Here is a 15,545-nt window from a genome sequence, read left to right as displayed (position 1 = left end):
GCTCAAGGCACCCCAGAAACTCTGCAAGGAGTTCCTTCTCCGATCTGGCTAACAAAAGTAAATCATTGAGTTGATTCATAATGAGGATTTCTATCTGTATTAGAAGGGGAAGAGCCACATCCACACACTTTGCAAAAGTATCTGGATGTAAAAGTAAGCGTCTTTCAGATCTACTAATAAAAACCAGTCCTCTGAGCATTTTTGCATTAGGATCTGCTTCAAAGTTCTTTTTCGGGAACAAGGAAGTAGCAGCTGTAAAAGCTTGACTCGCTTTTCATTGGCAGAACCATCTCCATGGTGGTGTTTGAATATTTTCCGTAAAAAGCTAGGATATGTTGAATAATGTTAATTTGTTGCTTTGCCTGATTTTGATGTGCATGGAAGCCTGTATCCAGGTGGCAAGTGGTTTGAGATGCTGCACGGGGGCAGGGAACTGATATTTGTGTTGTGAATATGAGAAGTGCTCTTTTGAGTAGGTGGGTTAACTATTACAGTGGTCAACTGTTTAGGCATGTGCTAAGTAGGAAGAACAGGCCCAGCAAGATCCTCTCTGGAGCAAGCCTAATTCTCCATATTTGAAGCTGTCAGTGACATGGAGTTGTTAGCATCGGCCTCCTTCTCAGATACACTGAAAGAGATCAAACCGCTTGCTGCAGACGAAGAGCACTGATCCTCACATGAGAAGAGCACCGGTGATCAAAAGGGGGGTTTGCAAGAGTTAAGCATCATGAAAGAAGGGGATTCATGAGCGAAGCAGTGCGAGACTCTTGCTCTTGCAGTGAGAGCAGTCTGTTTCAGTGAGCACAACCTCAGTGTGGGCATAGCCTAGGCAAGCGACGCAGTCATTGTGCCTGTCTGAAGTTCACAGCTGTCATTCTGTGACTGTATTTTGCTCTGCATTAAGGGTTTCTTTAAGTTTTAGTGCTATTTTTATGGCATTTAAATGTCTTGCTATAAATGTTTGGAACATTTAATAGCACACTAATAAATTAAACATTTGTTGTGTTTTCTCTCTCTGTGTGTTCATACAGTAAAATGGCAGAAGCCAGTATCTCATGGGCTGAAGATCAGTTCTGCTGCCCAGTGTTTCTGGATCTGCTGAAGGATCCAGCAACAATTCCCTGTGGACACAGTTGCTGTATGAACTGCATCACAAAATGCTGGAATCAGGAAGATCATAAGGGAATCTACAGATGTCCTGAGTGCAAACAGACCTTCAAACCAAGACCTGTTTTAGGTAAGAATGTGGTGCTTGCTAAAATGGTGGAGAAACTGCAGAAGACGAGACTCCAATCTGCTGCTCCGGCAAATCATTGCACTGGATCTGGAGATGTTCAGTGCGACTCCTGCACTGGAATTAAACAGAAAGCAGTGAAATTGTGTCTGGATTGTCGAAGCTCTTACTGTCAAAATCATCTTGAACAGCATGAGAGTCTCTTCAGAGGTAGAAAACACAATCTGATGGATGTCACTGGACGACTGCAGGAGATGATCTACCCTCGACATGATAAAATGCTAGAAATTTACTGTCATACTGACCAGCAGCGTATTTGTACATTGTGTTCAGTGGATGAACACAAAAATCATTACACTGTATCAACTGCAGCAGCGAGGACAGAGAAACAGGTACTGCTATAACAGTGTAATGAAATTTCTCTCATTTATTATGATTTTTCTCTCAATCAGGGACACTGATGTAATTAATTGTGTTTTGAAATTGTTTTAAAAGGTAATAAAAATTCACAATATAGCTATTATATTTTTATTTTATTTTATCAAAAACAGCCTTGGTAAACATAAGATACTTCTTTCAAAACATTTAAAAGTCTTATGGACCCAAAACATTAGTACATTAGTGTTCTCATTCAACATTAGTGTTGATTTAAACAGTTTTGTTTTGTGCAGAGACATGTGGTGTAAAAAAAGAGAAACTTCCAGAAAATAATCCAGCAGAAAGAGAAAGATCTTCAGGAGCTGAGAGAGGCTGTAGAGTCTCATAAGGTGAGTATAGAAGAAAAGATTGAGACTTAGTTTAGACTTCCTCCAGTGCTGGAGTTCTTATACTGTTGTCCCACTGAAACCACTGTGTGATTGTATGTGTGTCCTGTAACAGCGCTCTGCACAGACAGCAGCAGAGGACAGTGAGAGGAAATAATATTGAACAAAACTATTAATTTTGATAGATTATTTGTTAATAGATGTTATAATTAGGATTTACATCTTACATTTGTAACACAAGTAATATTATTTTATCATGAATTTAAAGCTTTTAGCCAACAGAAAAAACAAACAAACAACAACAACAAAAACATTAATTTGTTATTGTTTATAGGTAATAACATACTGCATTACACAGCAAATTCTTTATACCTTATACCTTTTTTGCACATGTTCAGCATTCAGATCCATACTTTTCCATTTGTTTTTCATATACAATAGTTTTGAGTTTCAGTCTTAAATTAAATTTTTCTTGATTGGTTGACATGAATTAAAGTTTCATTGATGATTTTATGGTTAACATGTTAATTATGGAAAGTCATGTGTGATTATGTGTTTATCTTCATTAGATTCCCGTCTGTTGACTCTGGATCTGAACTCAGTCAATAACTGTCTCCGTCTGTCTGAGGGAAACACAGTGCTGACTTTTGCAAACACAGATCCGTGTTATCCTGATCATCCAGCCAGATTTGATCGTTAGTGCCAGGCGTTGTGTAGAGAGAATGTGACGGGACGCTGTTACTGGGAGGTGGAGTGGAGCGGTGATGGGACTTCAGGAGTGGGTATATCAGTGGCATATAAGACCACCAAGAGAAAGGGAGAGAGTAATGAGCTTTTAGCTGGATGTAACAATCAATCCTGGAGATTGTATTGCACTCCCACTTTCTGCTCATTCACACACAATAACTTTGAGACTGTTCTTCCTGTAACCCATGTGTCCAGTAGAATAGGAGTGTATGTGGATCACAGCGCAGGGATTTTGTCCTTCTACAGTGTCTCTGACACAGTGAGTCTCATCCACAGAGTCCAGACCACATTCACTCAGCCGCTCTATGCACTGTTTGCATTTGATAGATTCTCAAAGGTGAAACTGTCGTCTAACCAAGTAAATCATTATGACAGTTGTTCAGAATATTTTCTCATGATAAATAAGTACCAGTAAGATGAGGCTTATTTTCTAGTTAAAAATGCCAATAGTGACTGTGCAATGATAACAGATTTATTAAAATTTTACATCAAATCAGTATAATAATGGCTTTAAGAGCTGATAATAAAGGATAATGAAATTGCAAATTGCAAATACTATAGATAAAGACATTCATGATAAAATAATATAATAGGAATGTAAAATTTCCAGCCAGTTCTATCAAACCTTTAAAATTAATCCAGAATGCGACAACAAGATTAATTTTTAATGAGCTGAAAAGAATGCATGTCACACCTCTGTTCATCAATTTGCACTGGCTACCAATAGATGCTCGTATAAAATTCAAGGCATTGATGTTTGCATACAAAACCACCACTGGCTCTGCACCCCTTTACCTAAATTCATTACTTCAGACTTATGTGCCCTCTAGAAGCTTACGTTCTGCAAGTGAACAGCCCATTATTGTTCATCCCAAAGAGGCACAAGATCACTTTCACAGACTTTTAAATTAAATGTTCCCTCCTGGTGGAAGGACCTGCCCAACTCAATCCAAGCAGCTGAGTCCTTAGCCATCTTCAAGAATTTGTTTATTTATTTGACCCTCTAACTCTAGCACTCTCTATTCTAATTCTATTCTTAAAAAAAAACCCTTAACCCTTTAAGACTTGCACTCTACTTATTTACTAACAGCTTTTAAAAAATATTAAAAAAAAAAAAAACTAACACTAGCTTCTCTAATTTTATTTGTTTTCTTTTCTATTTATTATACAATTACCAAAAGCAAAAAAAAAAAAAAAAAAAAGGCCTCGAACACTAGCTTGCTGTATTGTTTTCCTATTCTATCTTTTCATTTTATTTAATTTTTTCATTTTCATTTTATTTATTATATGATTTTAAAAACCTTGCTACTTTTTTGTTTTGCTACTCATTTGTAAGTCACTTTGGATAAAAGCATCTGCTAAATGACTAAATGTAAATGTATGGATTTCTGCATTTATCACTCATATAAATTTGGTCTGATCTTAATTCAGTTTACAGTTGTAGACAAACAATCTGACGCAAATGCTTAACACAAATAAATGTACTTTTCACATTTTTATTAATAATCATTCACAGTGTATGGTGTAGAAAAGGAGTTCACAAACTTATTCTTGCCTTTATATCAAAAGCATTGTCTTTTGCATTTCACATAATTCACACTATCAAAAATAAAATATGCATGTGTGATCAATATTGCATCTAATGTGGTATTATTTAAATGAAAACATCATGATCATATTTCAGGCTCCTCATCTTCATATAGATTTTATTTTATATATATATATATATATATATATATATATATATATATATATATGCGCAGATTCGGCTCAGAGACAACATTCTGCTCAGTTGCCTTTTGAGAGAACATCAGCACTGTGCTGATGCATTTGATGCTATGGGAACACCATCAGTGATCATGACAGTGTCTGAACCATGACTGCTGCTACAGTACATACATCTCATTGGGTTCAGACAACAGTTGATATCCCATAGTGACCACGTGTATAAAATGACCTGAACTATTGACATCAGATTCTGTTTTTAAAACCAACATGTCTTGCTGTGTGCTCCCTAAAAACAATCAAAAAACATTCAAAGCGCTTCGTTTGTTGTCTGTGTGTCCTGAGGCATCTGATGTTTGCCTGTCCCTTGCTATTTTTTTTGTGTTGAGTCACTGAGTGTGGAAAGAGAAAAATATCTGGATTATTGAGAACTGTAGACAAAAACATCTGGCTAAACTAATAACACACACACACACACACACACACACACACACACACACACACACACACACACACACACACACACACAATTGTACTTGTAAAGGAATCTGTTTTCTATAGTTAGGTGCATGTAGTCCACTACGGAACTCGCGTAAGAAGTGAGACAGGAGACAGATGAACGGTTTATCTCTTTAGGATGTGTCACTTTACATCACCCAGCATTGCACAGTCATTAAATTAACAGAGGTGGCAAAATGTGGTTTAGTCTGAAATAAATTTATAAAAAATCAGAATCCAACTGTATAAAGTAAACATAAATATTTACCTCAGCATACATCTATATGCATTCATTTTATATGAACTGAACTGTGGACTGATGACACTAATATGCAGATGTCATTCCCGAAACTTTACAAACTGTGTGTGGCTGAAAAAAACAAAGTTCTATATTTTAAATGGATTGCCTAGAAAGCTTGCAAAGAGCGCTCATAATAACCACTAAAAAGCTGTCACTCTTTGTTCATTGCGATCTCACAAAGTTCTGTTACCAATGAATCTCACACTGCGCAATTATTATATATTATTAACTTCACGTATACGCTCAACTGTACCCACGCCTTAATATGAATTTGTGGTGTGCTTTCCTCACAACAGCTACAACAACAAGCAAACCCCTCACAGGTAGGCTATGAATTCATTCGAAATCTCCAACTCCTAAAATGCTTGCGTTTTCTCATGAGATCTGGTTGAAGGTTCGAGGTTAAATCTGTTTGACCTCAGAAAATCATACTCGGCATGCTGGCCTATACAAATTTTATTTTAGGTGTATTTGATATTTTTCCTACCTTTCTTATTTCAGATGTACATTTTATTCTGGTTTAAAAGTTAAAACGTTTATAATTTGTATCTGTTGGTTTTGTTTTCATATAAAAACATATGTACTGATGTTTTGAGGCTACTTACAATTTTTTTTATTTTTGAAAAAAAAAAGGTATAGAAAGAGTTTTTACTTAGAAATTAGTAAATTTCACAGTTACAAAGTAAAATATTTTGAAAAAATGTTGAACTGCAACATTACCTGCAATCATAATGTTCTCAAAATATTTTATGCTTGTTTCTGCTACTGCTATTGATGTGTACTGTATTTGTTTTTACAGATCTAATCTCTTAATGACCTGCAACCACCACCTCCTGCTTAAAGTTTTCTTGATTTTGCCTGGTGCTGCACTGGCCATTTGTTTCTAGCTGGGGGCCATGGATTTCATGAAAACTGTAATAGAATCTGGCTACTCTGGGTATCTATTCTTGTTTTCTGTCATTCAGAAGACACTTTAATTCAATGTGATTTGTAGTACACTCATGGTATTACAACTGTAAGCGCTAGACTACATCTTGCCTTGTTTTAATGGGTGACTTTTATTTATTTATTTTATTTCTTTTTTTGCTCAGCACCTGTCATTTTTGTCAAACCAAAGTAAGCACAGCAGCAGCAGTACAAGTGGCCTTATGGGGTCACATTAGGGCTTTGTTTATTTTTTTTAAATAAAAGGCTTCAATGTGTTTTACTTGGTTATTGCCTCTCTCCCTCTCTCCCTCTCTCTTCTCTCTCTCTCTCTCTCTCTCTCTCTCTCTCTCTCTCTCTGTTTGTGTGTGTCTGTGTTTTACACAGACTTGGACCAATTCTCAATACAAATCATTCAATTGTGTTTCAGTAATGGTACATTTGCAAGACCTGCTGTAGTATATCAGAAGAACTACTGAAGGACATTATGAAATGCTGAGCAGAGGAGTACAGCAACATCAGCTTGGCTGTATATATATATATATATGGTCAAACATGATTTATTATTTTTATTATTATTACAACTAAGTTGTTTTCATACCATGAAATGATTATTATCTCTTTAGACCTACCTTCATTTTTGTGATATTCACATGCATTTTGTAAGTTAATGTAGATGTTTTAATTTATTTTTCTCAGGATGGGGCAAACTTGGACAGATTTATTATTGCATCCGACAACTCTCCTCTCCAAAATCCAATCACAGGTTTCACAGTATCTCCAATGCAAAAATCTCTAATACCAGGTAAGTAATGTTATTTAAAATGACATCCTCTCCTTTCAAATACTTGGATTTTCTTTGCTTTCAAACCGTTTTAAGAATTTGGTCTGGTTTCTACTTTTACAGGCTTGGTGTGTTTGCAAGGACATTGATTGAAGAGTAAATCCATGTTGGAAATTGCTTTAGCATGCAGGAACACTTTATCTGCATTAATCACAGTCATGTCTGCAGGTGTCTTTGAGTGTGAAGAGTGGAGTGCTCTCAGTGGAGGATGTTCTGGATGGAGATTGTAGTGTCGTGTCTGCTGCCATGGATCTGAGGGATCACACTCAGTCTTGGGGTTTTGTTTCCAGAAGATAGACTTTATTTCAGAGAGAAATGAACCCAAGATGTTCTCTGTGAGAAGATCTCCCGAATGTTATGTGGTATCTCCTTATATACCATATACAGGGCGTTCCCAATATTGCATAATTTTCCTTAGGCTTACAATTCGATCCCCAGAGAGAAGGGGCCCCCTATTTTGTCTGGTAAGGAGAAAGACCCTTTTCCCAGATGTTTCTCACCTGGGTCTGGACATTCTAGTCACGTAGGCATCTTTCTTCCTATACTACAACCATAGGATTATAATGGAATAATAACTATAGACATATGTGGCTAAATTCACCTTGATTATACTTGATTAATAGAAAATCTTATTAATAAAAATCTTCTACATTTCCCCCCTCTGAGACTTAGTAAGTCTCATATTTGATTATTTTTTATTCAGAGTGCTACTCCATAATCCAGTCTTATTAGTTAACACTACCTAGTGACTAAATAAGTCACACTGTATTATCACCAATGACTAGATTATGTAATTTCACTCTGGGGAGCAACAGGACCAAACATCTCCTTCCACAGTTGACTAGGAGGGAGTAAAAGATCCAGCCTCCCTAAACCCTTTCTTTAATAGAAAACAATGTAATAAGCATGAGCGTGTAATTGGTTCAGCACTTGCCTGTGGTTGTCACAGTTGTGTATAAAAGACATAAAAATACATACAAAACATAACCCATTGAATATCACAAGATTATAATAATTGATCTTCAGCCCAGATACTCTATGTATCGTAGAGGGCCATCCTGGGCAGAAGTTAGGCTAGCACTTACACCCAGGGTATGGTTCATCTTTAGACCTCTTCATTGTCCTCGTTAGAGTCACTTAAACTATCATCAAAAGTTTGTTCATTTAAGTTTAGTTTGTTTAGCCATCCTTCATAATATTCCTTTAGGCTCCTTTCTGTGATAATTTGTTGATTATTTGGGACTTTTATCACTTCCATTTGCTTAGCCATAGCGTTGACGATTAATGTTCTTAATATAGGTAATACACAACAAAATAACAATCTGTTAATTTAGGATTTCCCAAAAATCCTAGACATTCAGCAAAACAATATGGTCTGGTAAAATCTGTTAAATGACAAAAGTTTCTTCCAAATTTGGCAGATTTTCGGTAGTCATATGGATTTGGTATGGCTATTACTTTGTTTAACGGAGATTTCGAGCACAGCAAGCAATTTTCTTTTCCTGTTTCTCTAGCAGTAAAGGCTGCCTATTTATACCATTCATTATTTTGGGCTGTATCCCATAATGCATCAGTATGACTAATGTCTTCATCACCTTGAACATCATAATCAGTGTTTCTACGATTTTTGATTATCATTGGTTCTGTTGGGTTGATATCATTGTCACTTTTGTTCAAAGGTTGAAAAGTCAATTGAAGGGAAGTCAGGTTGTTTTCCATTGGTTGAGTTTGGGTTTGCATTACTAGATGCATTAGGCATAGGATGGTCTTCAGATATGTTGTCAGACTCATTCTCTGTCCTCTCCAGTTCGTCTGACAGGAGGAAAGGAGCTCCTTGTGGATATTTCTTTGTGCTCTCATCAGTTTGCACTTCATCATGTGTCTCTGATCTTTCCACGTTTCTTTCTCCTGCATCGTCTGGTTGTCTGTTTTCTTTTCTTTCTGCCTTTCCCGTGGGAACTCTAGTACAGTGGTTTAGATGTCATGCTTCCCTCCACTTGGACTGCTGTTGGAGTAGCTCTCACCACCTTGTACGGTCTTTCTCTCCTGGGCTGATTCCACTTTCTCCGGAATACCCTCAGATATACTTGGTCACCTGGAACAACTGGACTCTGATTCCTCTCTGGGCTCTTTCCTTTTCTCCTGTAAATAGATAGCTTTATGTATGGCAGTTAATTTCTTCATATTATATCGAAGTTTCATTTATAATTGCTCTAGAGGCAGTCCTTTGCAGGGACCTTTACAATATGGCACATGCATGGGTCGACCCGTAAGCATTTCATGCGGTGTTAAGTGCATGCCTCCTGTTAGTTTGCATGCGATAGCTTATTAGTGCAAGAGGTAAAGCATTAATCCAATTAAATTTAGTGCTTTCACATATTTTGTTTACTTTGGCCTTGATAGTTCTGTTTAATTTTTCTTATCACTTTGTTCTGTTTCATTTGTTTAATTTCCCTCATAATTTTCCTTATCAATTCCCCCCTCGCGCACTGGTCAAAACCATGCGCATCTGCAACAAGAATATTCATAAGTTAAGTAGGTGCAACAATGTTTCCTTCATGTGTACACCAGATCTCTTGTTAGTCTTTTTAAGTTTCCCTTCTGTTACACATTTATTGTTCATAGGGGCCTGCTTGTTGTTTAATTCGAATTATATAATCCAATTGAGTTTAAGGTTCAATATGTACTACAGGTGCTAATATGGCTACCTGACACCCTAAAGCTTTTTTATCTTCAAAATCCACTGTAATGTTTCCCTTAATGACACTGTTTACCTGTATATGTAAACAAATACCTACTCTCTTCTTCAAGCGGCACACTGTAGTAAACTGAATAAAGATCAGTTACGGTAAAATATTTGGCATCAGTAGGGACATTCATCAGTGATGTGTGCGGGTTTGGAACTTCAGCTGGCAAATGTTCTATTATTTCATTTATTATTTATAAGTCTTTTTCATCATTCGTCCTACATTTTTTGTTTCCCGTTTTTTTTCCTAGATATTCTGCAGTATGTCGGACAGAATTAGTTATTAAAATATTAATTTTAACAAATTCACCATCTGGTATTTATAGCTGCTCCGTTTACCTGTTATGATGTACTTGGAGACACAATTTGCTGTCCTTTTGTTTCTTTCTGCCATTTTTGTTCTATTTTCTCATCTCTCTGTTAATCATTTATCATTGTGCATTGAAATTCTGATTTTAGTAGCTGTGCTTCAGGAATCTGTGCTTCAATAAACTTTCCCCATTTATTGACTCACATCTTGTTCTATCTGTCCTATCCAATAGACATTTGCATTTGGCTCTGCAATTACCATTTGTATTTTTGCTCCTATGCAGCAATATATATTCCTTCTGTAGAACACCTAATTTGTAGCCCTAATTTCTGTAATGCTTTGGCATACTGACACCAAACATTGTGTGTGCCATTGTCACCTCACACAGAACACACCAAAATGATTTGATTACAGTGCCACCTGTTGGTCAAAAGTGATAAGCCATTTAATCATAATACTAGTGCTTGTATTTATTTTTCTGCCATTTCAATTACAATCATCCTAAAATGGCTTCAGTTACTCCTTTCTGCATTTGGTCTGATGCTCCATGCCATGCTTAGCTCCTCAATTTGCCTCTGGAGTGCTTGGCCCCGTAATTGCTGCTTGCGGCTATATTTTATATAATGCATCTCTTCCTAACAAATTGATAGGAGTCTGATTTGATACCAGAATGGGCATTGTTATACTTTGATCTTTTGTTTGTAGGCACACTGGAGCTGTTATTGGAATTAATTGCATTTTTCCCAAGAATCCTATTGTCTTTGCAAATTTTTTCCAGACAAGGGGAGATGTGAGACATCTTTTTAAATTTAAACAGGTATAAAAACACCTGCGTTTAAAATCATGGGTTTGTTTTTCCTTCTATATTTTAATTTGCATAATAAGCTCTTGATCAGCTTTAGTTATTAAAATTGAAAGCTGACTCTCCCCTGTAGGATTCTCTGGGCACCCCTAATAACCTGAATTGGGACCTCCCCAAGGGTTTACTGGGCCCTGTACTGGACCTTGGTTAGGCTGTCACGAGCTCTCTCCCTTCCACACTGAGGGTACTTTTAAGGTGGATAGGTGGGATAGTCATTTTTATTATGTCCGGGCTGTTCCATCTGCCCAGCACACACCTGGAGGACCAGTATAAGCCTCTTCCTATCTGGCCTCACTGTATGGGTTTCTTTCTCTCTCCCATTGTCCTGGCTGTTGAGGATAAACATTAATTATGGGCACAGGGATCGGGCGTGCGTTTGGAGGGATTTTATGTAAGTGGGCTAAACAATGTTGCCATTACTGAGACTCTTTCTGGATCCCCCTCAGTTTCTTGCTTCCACCTTGTCAGCTGTTTCTGAACATATGTGGTTTGATTTTCTGTGTCTCCCTGCTCTTGTCTCTCAAGGATTTAGGATTCAGTCTGATCGGATACTCCACACACAGTGCCTGCCACACTGCTGGTCCGAATGCATCAAAAACAATCCCATCCATATTAAGAGAGTTCACTGCTCTGTTAAGAGTAGTTGTTTGAAGAATTTCATCCATCTTTGTCCCTCCTACAATTTTAGCCAGCAAAGCTTTATTGTCTCTCACAGCCAAAAGTTTGTCCATAGTTCCTTTCTCAAACACCCTGATCCACTTTCAAGCCCCCTCATGCATATCTGGGAGGCGATTGACCAGCCCCTCAAGGTCCTGCGAAGCCCAGGGGACATACTGTCCCTGCCCACCCTTGATTAAAATTGGGAGTTGTGCAGCCAGTGGTCTGAATGTCCCCTTTTCTCTGCCCTGTTCCCATTTTCTGTTATCAAATAACTCATCTGCTTTATGTATATCCTCATTACTATAGAACAACTTACTTTTTCCTCTCTCTGACCTATTTACCTCCTGTATCTTTTTTCCTGATTCTTTAATTTTCTCTTCCATTTCTTCCTCCATAGCTTGTACTTTTGCTTCTATTTCTATTTATTATCTTTTCTCCTTATTTTTTCTTATCCTTCCTCAAACCTGGGTTTATCTACCTGGTTTGCTTTCATTTTTTCTAACGCTGTACGTGCCTGTCTGTAACAGTCTGTAAATAGCCTTTACTTTTCTTTCTGTCTTGCCTCTGTGTTTTCACAGCTGGTTTCTCTCTATCAGCCATCTCTATATGCCCCTCCATCTCCAGTTCTCCTGTTACTTCCACTGTTCCCTTGAGGATTGGGAACTCTCCCTCTGAGGGCAAATAGGGAGGCTCAAAAAATACTTTTCCCTTCTTCTCTGTCTCTTTGTCTGCCTGTTTAGTATTTTCCTGGCCTTTTTTTAAACTTTTCAACGTATTCTCTCATTCCTTCTTAAATATGGCTATTATTTATTTTTCTCTTTTTCCCTCTTTGCTTCTCTTTTTTCTCTTTTCTTACTGATGCTTTCAGTTTTGTAGTTTTTTATTTTACCAGAGTTTCCATCTCCTCACACAATGCTACATCGAATGTCCCTTCCTTTTGCCATTTTGTCATATTTTTGTTCTCTTCTGCCATTTGTTTGAGATCTTATTTATTAGCTCTTTACACAGTGGATATTTTAGTTCTATTATTTCCTGCCATATCTGAGTAGCTTTCATATCTTTTCTTATAATATTACAATCCAATATATACTTTTAAATTCTGTATATATATTTTTTTTATTTAATTATCTATATTTATCTATATATTTATTCATCTATCAACTTATATTATCTATTTTTAACCAGTTTTTCCATTTATTTTCTTTATTCTTTAGTCTTTATTCATGCCTCTTTGTATTTAGTTATTAATTCTGTCTGATGCATTTACACATTTTGTATAAATTGATAATCTCAACTCTATTTTACTATCACTCAGTATGTATTAAATTTCTAAAAATAATTCTTTATTTATCTTTACTTCTCTTTATTGTTTTGTCTGCACTTATATTATTTTGTAATATACTTATTTAACTTAATGCCTTGCTCTAACTTCTACTGCTCTGGTCTCACAAAATTTCTCCTTCTCTTTCACACAGACATCCAAAATGCAAAAGCCTATTAAAGACCTTGATTCAAACTTTATTGATACTACTTTCCTAAACACATTCACTCCTTCTAAACCCTTTCATCCTTTGTCCCTTCATCCTATAGGGCTCATTCTCTCATACTTTTGTCCCTTAATTTAATAGGGCTCATCATTCAATCATCCCTCTCGAGTGCGGTAGTTGCGTCCAATCCTGCACGGCCACACCTAAGTGACGGTCCAGGAACAGTGCACAGCTTTTACCCACTCAATACGGAATTTATTTGTTCAAACATTCTCATCACTAACACAGACATTCGTCCGGACACAGTTTCACACACACACACAAAACATAACACTCTTCCCTAGAGTGACCTGTCAGTTCTACTCGCTCTTTCACTGATGCACTTCCTCAACACAGTAAAAAAGCAGTACCCTGCAGGAATTTATGCCTTTCCGTGCTGCCCTCTGTATCTCCCTAACGACCTCTACAGAGCGGTATCCAAAGGACTTTTACGCGCGATTCTCCAACTGTTTCCCGTTTATTGCTGTTCTTCTTTAGACCAGTCTTCAATAAACACAGACCCTTACATGCAATAAATTTCTGCCTACACCATTTAGTCTTAATTTAGGTCACATATCAAGGCCTTCCTAACATTATACCAAATATGTGTATGCAGTTTTTCTCCTGGAAACAAAACCCCCCATTTTAATTTATTTACTTAATTCTAAATTTGGAAGAGCAGATTTTAAGTGACCTTACCACTCAGAACTGACCGTTCAACAACACACACTAATTATATAAGCAAAAATGCTTACCTTATTCTATGGTGGCCACCACTGTGTGTGTTGCTCATCAGCCAGCTCAAAAGCGGTCGTCCACTCTGCTGCTCCTTTCCAGTCCCTGTTCGGGCGCCAAATGTAGTGTCGTGTCTGCTGCCATGGATCTGAGGGATCACACTCAGTCTTGGTTGAGGGACCAAGATCAGGTTGAGGGACAGGGTCAGAGTGAACTGACCATCTCATCCAGCAACCTTACACAACTCAATGATCTGCTGTCCAGAGTGACCTACACCAGCACCATCTACCACATCAGAACATCAGAATGTGTATGTACAGGAGAGACATCCTCTCCACTGCAATTCAGATGTCAACTCACAGGTGACCATAGTAACCAAGACATTTCTGAGATATAAGGAGCTGAATGTCATCAAGAGTATCCTGATGTTTAACACAGAGATAAAGATAATTATTTTGAATGACAGCCCGAACCTATTACTGGAAAAAAACATTGAGCGCTACATTATGCCCCCTACACAGGTAAACACTTTTTATGTTCTGGATTTGCATGTACCAAAAGGCTCTTCTATATTAACAGTGGTTTCTTGGTATTTTTTGCTCTGCTGTTAGCTGATATGTGACTATATATTGATTACATATTCAGTGCCCTGCTGCTGATGATTGGCTTTCTTCAGGGCTGGTTTGCAGGGAGGATCACGAGTCACCACAAAATATTTCCTGTGGGTGGACAATGACTTTGTATTTTTGAAACGAACCCAGATTGAGAGCTTTGTAGAGATTATGGAAGCGGTTCCAGAACTAGACATTGTAAGTTGTAAATTTTTTTTTTTTTTTTTTTTTAAATGCAGTAATGTACATTTATGAAACTTACTGCTTGGGACACTGAGAATCCTTTCTCTTTTTGACTCTGTCTAGCTTGGTGGTGTGGTATCAGGCGATCAGTATTATTTAAAATTTGAATATGAAGAGGGAGATTAAGAGGAAGGCAGCTGCCTAACACGTGTTAAAAAAGGGTTTCATCAGCCACTTCCAAACTTTGATGACTGTATTCTAGTAGATGGAGTTGTATGTTATTTTTTAGGTCGGACTGATGCAGTGAGAAGGGTTGGCTTTGACCCGTACCTGAAAAGAGTGGGTCATTCTGGTAAGTATTTACTAAATTTTGTCCATTGCTATTGCTCTATTTTTTTTTAAACTCTGTATCCTCCTCCTAAAGTTCAAGTAACCTTTGTTTATATAGCGCTTTATACAATACAGATTGTTCCAAAGCAGCTTCGATTTAATGAACAGAAAAATTACAGTGTTCATGTTCCACAATTAATCAATTGTGTTATTATTTCTTACTAATGAGTCCTTGTTTCAGATTCAGTTTTGCTTGCAAGACAGTTACAAGTGCAATTAAAAAAAAGATAATAAATGAGCCTGTCCAAATGTGGCAGCACATTTCTTCTAATTATATATATATATATATATATATATATATATATGTATAGGCTATATATATACACCAGACACCAGTTCAAATGCGACCCACCGTGCTGAACACAATTAAAACAAATAATAACTTTCAGTTTCACAATTCATTTTAGTTTTTACATTAATTAAAAACTTTTACATTAATTAAAATGTACTAAACAAATATAAGCTTTAATGTTTTTGTTATGTAA

General features: G+C 36.9%; 1 pseudogene; it reads left to right on the top strand.

Moving 5' to 3' along the window:
- The first annotated feature begins 1,035 nt into the window (after positions 1-1,035).
- On the top strand, positions 1,036-15,078 carry LOC122136692 (annotated as a pseudogene).
- Positions 15,079-15,545: the final 467 nt, after the last annotated feature.

This window comes from Cyprinus carpio, chromosome B3 (genome assembly GCF_018340385.1).
Source record: "Cyprinus carpio isolate SPL01 chromosome B3, ASM1834038v1, whole genome shotgun sequence".
Taxonomy (NCBI): Eukaryota; Metazoa; Chordata; class Actinopteri; order Cypriniformes; family Cyprinidae; genus Cyprinus; species Cyprinus carpio.
Note: the sequence above shows the minus strand (reverse complement) of the source record. Positions and strands in the feature narration are given on the sequence as shown.